At 39.1% G+C, this 8024-nt stretch overlaps 1 long non-coding RNA gene across 1 annotated transcript; it reads left to right on the top strand.

Moving 5' to 3' along the window:
- The first annotated feature begins 4952 nt into the window (after positions 1 to 4952).
- Positions 4953 to 5839, top strand: LOC147605691 (uncharacterized). Its single transcript, XR_015265161.1, has 3 exons — positions 4953 to 5134; positions 5215 to 5439; positions 5612 to 5839. It is a non-coding gene; the product is annotated as an uncharacterized LOC147605691 (long non-coding RNA).
- Positions 5840 to 8024: the final 2185 nt, after the last annotated feature.

Here is an 8024-nt window from a genome sequence, read left to right as displayed (position 1 = left end):
GTTTTGTAGGTCTTAGATTGTTATCGCCTCCTTCAGCTTGACATTATCAAGGTAAGATCTCTTATCCATGTAAGACAAGATCATGTTTATTACACCCTTGGGTGATGGGTTTAAGGGTTAGCATAGTGCATAAAGTTTATAGCATAGAGCTTATGCATAAGACTTATGCATAAGGCTTATGCATAGAGCTTATGCATAAGTCTTGCAGCCTTATTATGCAAGCTTATACTTAAGGCTTGCAAGCCTTACTATGCATACGATTGCATAAACCTTATTCATAAAGCTTGCATAAGACTTACGTATAGAGCATTACACATAAGCTTATGTATAGATCATTATGCATAGGCTTTATGCATAAGGCTCTATGCGTTCAGCTTTAGGTGTAGGCTTCTATGCATAGAGCTCAATGTGTAGGCTCTATTTGTAGAATCTATGCATAGAGATTTATGCATAAGGCCTTTATAAATAGCTATTTATGAATAGAGCTATGCATAAGGCCTCTATGAATAACTATTTATGCATAAGGCCTATCCATAGACCGTGTAATTTTCATTTCGCATAAGTTTGTCATATGGTTTTTTGTCCAACAGGCCATCGGTGATGACTCACCGCCGCTCGACTCTACAGTCCTGATTTTTCATTTAACCCTACACCGCAAGGCATGAGTCCCCAACAGTTATATGGTTTTCTCTCATCCATGACTCCAGAGCAGAGAGCCATGGCTCAAAGTTATTGGGGTTTTGGAGCAGGGACATCTGCCTCACCATCTGGCTTCACGACGCCAGTTCCCACACCCGTAGGTACGACAGCAGCTCCCACACCTCATACCACACAGCCTTCCACTCCTCTTACAGCTCGATCTACCACCTCTTCACATAGACGTCGCTCATGTAGTAGGTCTTCAGGGGGAGGTTGTTGTGGTGGTAGTGCCACAGATGCTGTGACACCACCACCACGTGAGCGTCGTCCTTCGCTCTCATCTATTGATAGCACACCTATAGGTTCACCTTCCACTCCCTAGGGTGCACATGACCATGACAACAGCAAGATATACACAATTAGGAATGGGGCCTAAATAATGAATAGTGCAGGGAAGGCAATGAAGACACGAATTTGACAATTGTGCACTATACAGTTTCACAACTCTGTCACATGACTAAATGGGATCAGCAAGATAAGGAGAAGAAAAATTACATAAATACAAAGATAAAGCAAGAGTTTCAGCCATCTGACCCTATGAATGTTATCTCTAATGAGTGGATACAGTATACAGCTCGCATTTTGATGGGGCATCGTAGGTCAGAGGCGAGGGATGCATTTAGAGAGGGGAAAGAGAAACTTGTTTGGCTAGATGACAGGGAGTGGGAAGCCATTTCTCAGGAGCTCACAGAGACACCAGAGAGGTTTCAACAACAAAGAGAGGCGGCAAGGGCAAGACTCCAAACAGTAGGGGCTTCTCATCTTGGGAGTGGTGGTTACGAAACCATGCGCCATGAATTCGTAAGTATTTGTAGCAATTTTGTTTATCTACATGTATGTATGTGGGCTAAATGTTGATTTCTAAAAGTTGTAATTGTTAATCGTTTGTGTAGGAGTTGGCCATGAATCGCCCACCAAGTAGGCGAGAAGAGAAGTATGCTCACAAACATGGCCTTGTGGCCTTATTTGAGATGCTTGAAGAAGAGGGAGAGACCGTCAATTGGGAGGCATTACCATAATGTAAGATGACCTTCAAACTATTGGTATATGATCAAAAGATTCTTGAGTATTAATGTTTAATTTAATTTCTTGTTTATCTAAAAAATAAAAAAATGAGCACGGTTGTCTTTTGTGCTCTATTTTAGACAGAATGGTGCTGTCTGTTTACTGCTGTTGAGTCCTGTTCATTGCAGGCAGCCAGGCAACAGCCAGGCAACACCATTCTATCTAAAAAAAAATTCTACTATAGCGTCAGTATATTCCCCGATATAGGTACCGTTATAGGCGCCGGTATAGTTGCCGGTATATGTGCCGGTATGCTCGCCGGTGGTAACGTCGGTATGCTCGCTGGTGTAACACCGATATAGGCGCCGGTATTAATCCTCGACGCTTATACCGATGTCATCTTTCCGGCGTTTATACCGATGACGGGACTTTTTTAGACCCCGTTTAGTGACGTCGGTATAAGCATCGGTATTAGGCTATCATGTAGTAGTGATTGGTCTTTGAGACCTCAAGGGTTATGAGCTTGACCATCGGAAAGATCCCCACAACACATTGAGAGGAGTAAAGGTGAGTGGTTCCCTTGAAGATATCTCCTAGCCTTTGGCAATGATGACATGATATGTCACACCACATCATCTCCAATTTGGGAACTTGTTGAATATACAAAATTGTCCATCACGCTATATAAAATTGGAAAGATCTTGAAGAGTATATTCCCAATCTAATCTCTGACAAATTTTGATTTGATTTATAAAAATTTAACCATCAACCCATTTTTAAGAGAAAGTTGACATGGCATTTTTTAGAGGTCCCCCTTTTTAAGGCCAAATTTTACCTAATGTGATGTTTTAGCTTGTCGTGTTTTTTACTTTAGATTTTCTTTTTTGGGGTTTTAACATGTTGTATTCATGTAGTATAGGCTTCTAAAGTAGGCTTATATTATATTTTATTTTTGGAAGTATTATGCCATATCCATCTAATGTAAATTTTTGGAGTTTTAGCATCTTCTATATGTGATGAATACTACTAAGTTTAATCTTTAATTCCTTCAACGAATTTTAAGTTTTAAGAATTCTTACATTCATGTTAATTGTGTAGTTCAACTTTACATGTTGGCAGCTACTTAAGATTGTTGGATGTATGTGCTTGTCTGAAATGTACCCATATTCTATTCCATGATCTAAGCACAAAATTTCTAAAAACTTACAAAAAAATCACATCATACTTCAAAAAATGAAGAGATTTTCAGTAAACCATAATCATTTACAATCTAAAGTAATAATAATATTTGTCAATACAAAAACTCAAAATTAGAGAGAGAATCGCCAACAAAAGATCTAGCCAATAAGGCCTTTCTCTGATGCCCATCAAACCAACCACCATGCTGGACGTCGCGGCTATCTGGGGTATACCTCTTTAAATCTCGTCCACTCTGGGTTCTACAAAATGGCTCCTAGAGGGCGTAAATCATGTTCTCTATCCGGCATTCCCTGTCTAAGGACGGCCAGTCCGAATGTCAAAATCTCTCTCTCTCTATCCTACACAGAAATCACCTCAAGGCTTTGGAAGAAGCCAAAAACAATAGCCCATGAGAATTAGTAGATTATCATGCACGAAAACGTTAAAGATAGAAATCCCTTCTCAAAACATGACCTTGAACCAAATTGAAGAAGATACGTTATATATATATATATATATATATAACACTGGAAAGTGGTGATGGCGGATTCGTTTCGAGAATACCGGCCACCCCATGCGGAATCTCCCAATTATGTCCAATTAAACTTTACAAGAAGAGCATATAATGGTCTGGCTAGGACAGCGTACATGTAGATGAATCTACGGTAATAGCCACAATGTCCTGAACACGGACTTTGTTCTTCCTATGATGAACTAACTTTCTGTAATACGTCTCTCTCACAAATAGAGTTATCTACACCTCATGCGAGGCCGTTACTGAAAACTAAGGACCAATTTGGTGTCCCAGTCTTGTTTCGGGCACCCATTTGTAGTTATATTCACTATGTAAACCCCCGTATGAGCTTCCTTTAGGCTAAACTATTCCCTATGACCCCCTTATACATTATCTAACATGGTTAAGTATAGAATAGAAATCGCTTACAAATGACACCACAAAACATGCATAAAAAGTCTCAAAATTGACCAAATTGACATATCTAAAATTACTAAATTTGTGACCAAACTTAATTTTTTATGTCCTCTAAGTATTTCCTACTTTTCAACATTAAATATAGATGATAAAAGTCGCTAAGTCACATGGACCCAAAAATACGTACGTATGAGTACGTTCGATTGTCATATGTGGATGTGTGTGGTTGTCATTTGTTGCTTCATATTTTTGTTGTTTTATGTTTTAGATTTTTGTGCTTAATGCTTTAGGATTTAGTGATTCGATAGGGATTTATTTATATTATACTAGATATCCCACTCATGAAAATATATGACTCCTTTTGTTTTATGCTTTAGATTTTGTTTATTTAATGTTTTAGCATTTAGTTGACACCCACATGGGAAAATATAAAGCTCCTTACCTATCTTTTAGGTTGTGCAAAAAAGATCAAAATACAAAATCCAAACACTTGGCATTAAAGAAATCAAATACCAACTCATAGTCCACTCACATAACATAAGGAGCTCGTTGAAAAAACATACGATGAAGACATACAAAATAGCCACAACGTCATGGCATCACTAAGTGTTCGGGCCATATATCACACACTCATACTCAATATAAATTCGCCAACAAAAAATAACTAAACTCATCATTTTCAGAGTCTTTAACCGTTGGCACATATGAAACAAACAAATTAGCAACTAGAAGTTTACAAGCATTCAGGGAAAAATATCAAACAATTAATTTACTGATCCCACACAATGGCACACAGTCTTCTAATAGACTACATATGGAGTAATGTACTAAACAAATCTACATGGGAATATACATCTTTTGCCTATTGGAGGGACCATTGAGCTACTATAATAGTCTTCATATCTATTATAAAAAGGTAATGGCACAATCAATTAACTAAACAATTTTTCTTTACAAACACTTAGCAAATATAATATAATTCTACATTAGTGGTAAATATGTAATGCCACGATCAATTAACCAAACAAAAAAATTTACAAGCACTTAGAAAATACAATATAATTCTACGTTATAAGTGGTAGGACCAAACTGCACGTTTGAAGCAAGCTACACGACTTCTATAAAACCGCGGCAGCCCTCTCTTCCTTCCCACAACACAGTCACGTACACGCGCGCGCACTCACTTTCTCGGCCTCTCACACACATCCACCAATTGACGAGACATGGGTGCGGGAGGACGTAAAGCTTCTAAGGTGCTTGTGATAGTTACATGGCTGGTGATCGCCTTTTTTTGCACCGGATCAACGGGCCGACACCTAGGTACGTGTAATAATAAGATTAATCCTCATATACATGTATATTATATACACGTACAAACCACCTACGATCGGCGGATGCAGACAATCATGTGGCCGAACAGTCGGGCGTGTCAACCAGCCCCGATGACATGCGTATGGCGGCAGCAGGCAGCATAGACAATTTGCAGCCAAACGACGATTGCATAGGAAGAGGAGGAATCTGCACTTTCCATCCAATGAGCTGCTGTGGTTCAATGGGTTGCTTGTTCTTGCTTTCTCCTGTTGGCATTTGCTACTAGGTGTGTACCGTCGTGCAAAGGAAGCAAAGTGAGTATGCTCTCACCTTATCATTCTTCACACAGCTGCAGCTGCAGTGGAGAGATGCTCTCTGTGTAGAAAGTGTATAAAGGGCCTCCTCATCCTCCTCCTAATACGTTTCTGTGTGTGGCTAATTCTTCTCTTCTGATCACATGTTCCCTCTGGTTTTCTACATGCGCAGGCCATGTTGGAGTACGATTGATCTCTCAAGCCTCTTCCGAGCATTGCTTCCTCGAATAAAATAAAATATGGCTGTATAAGGAAATGGTCTAGTAGACATCGTTATGCCCATGGGTGTATAATGTTCTCCCATTTCTTATAGATATAATACAATACGAGGTAGCCAAGAGAAATGGTCTAGTACACATTGTTATGCTCATGGGTATATAATGTTCTCCCATTTCTTATAGATTTACTCTCAACTAATCTCTCTCTCTCTCTCTCTCTCTCTCTCCCCCCCCCTTAACTCGTTGTTTGTGCCATGCAGTACGATATGTTATTGTCTTAAGTCTTGATTTCTTGTACTCGATCTTATAGATAACACAACCTCCATGTGTGCTCCTTCCCCCCCACGACATAATTATATTAAACAAAGGAAAGTGTATGCAACTCTCTATGCATAGCAGGAGGCTATTATGGGGGGTTCATGTCCCATTTCTTTTGTTTCAATGCGATCATACAAGTCAACTATAGTCAAAAAGTTTCCTTCTCACACGACTCATGGCACATCACCTCACCTTTGTCATGTCCTTAATTAAATTCTCAACAAGGTAATATAAAAGTGTGTGTGCTTACCAAAACAATATAAAACTATGTCACATATCACACACTAGGTTTCAACATGAGGAGTTTGCAAGAGAGGATGGAATGAGAGACTGAGAGGTTTGCGGTCATGATGGACTGCCACATGCACTAAAAGACACTACCACCATAGAAGCTCGCACTACAACATAAAGTAGGCATAAATGCGCTGCATAGACGCGCAAGTTATGGGGCATCTATACTCGCGTCTATAAGCACGTCTAGTTCCTTTGAAATTAAACGCTCTTATAGATGCGTATGTTACGATTGCATCTATACTGGCGTCTATAAACGCGTCTATAAGCACGTCTAGTTTCTTTGAAATTAGTGTTCTTATAGACACAGTCTGCAATAATTTCCTATGCAGTTGCAATTGTGGACCTTGCAAAGAAAAACAAAATCTTCAATCCCCAAAAATATCATTTGCTGAACTATATGCACAAGATATTGATAATATGCATGATTTTTTGGTGCATTTATATACAAATGAATCCCTTGAAAGCATATTTGCAAGGAAAAATATGCTAAGGAAAGGAAATGGTCTAGTAGACATCGTTATGCCCATGGGTGTATAATGTTCTCCCATTTCTTATATATATAATAAAATACGAGGTAGCCAAGAGAAATGGTCTAGTACACATTGTTATGCTCATGGATATATAATGTTCTCCCATTTCTTATAGATTTACTCTCATCTAATCTCTCTCTCTCTCTCCCCCCCCCTTAACTCGTTGTTTGTGCCATGCGGTACAATATGTTATTGTCTTAAGTCTTGATTGCTTGTACTCGCTCTTATAGATAACACGACCTCCATGTGTGCTCCTTCCCCCCCACACGACAGAAATATATTAAACAAAGGAAAGTGTATGCAACTCTCTATGCATAGCAGGAGGCCATTATGGGGGGTTCATGTCCCATTTCTTTTGTTTCAATGCGATCATACAAGTCAACTATAGTCAAAAAGTTTCCTTCTCACACGACTCATGGCACATCACCTCACCTTTGTCATGTCCTTAATTAAATTCTCAACAAGGAAATATAAAAGTGTGTGTGCTTACCAAAACAATATAAAACTATGTCACATATCACACACTAGGTTTCAACATGAGGAGTTTGCAAGAGAGGATGGAATGAGAGACTGAGAGGTTTGCGGTCATGATGGACCACCACATGCACTAAAAGGCACTACCACCATAGAAGCTCGAGAAAAAGCTCTCAAAGTGTGATTATCATTCATAAAGGGTACTTAGGGGTTTGGCCCATTTTCCTTTATATCTAGCCCCCATTTCACACTAAATTACTTCTTGGCCTTCACACATGACCATGCAACCCATTGGCTCATTACAATTATGCCCCTTGGCCTTTGGCCCAAACATGAATTCATATGTACAAGACTCACGCCCATAGGCTATCACGTTACAAACCATTCCCACCCAAATAGGTTTCATTGAAGGAAAAAATAAGGGGCTATTTTTAGCCCAAGGGCTTTTTTCGAAGGGTCTTTCATATTATCCAGCTATTACACCAAGAGAATTTTAAATCACCCAAAATTCTCTAGTTTTTAGTGGGTTCTGGAGAGGTAAATTCACCAAAAGTACACTACCCAAAAAGTTTGGTTAGCGGTTATTTTACAATCATGCCAATCACAGACATGATCCCCAATCACGCCTAAAGGAAGTCATCAGAATTGATCATTTGCCATCATAAAGATGCTACCCATGCTTAACATATCTTCTTATGGATGAAGAAAATCACAAAATCATTTTCCCTGATTTTCCTAGAATTTATGCTCA

Source organism: Cibotium barometz, chromosome 59 (assembly GCF_041138505.1).
Source record: "Cibotium barometz isolate CiBa-2024 chromosome 59, ASM4113850v1, whole genome shotgun sequence".
NCBI lineage: Eukaryota > Viridiplantae > Streptophyta > Polypodiopsida > Cyatheales > Cibotiaceae > Cibotium > Cibotium barometz.
This window is presented reverse-complemented; position numbering and strand designations above follow the sequence as displayed.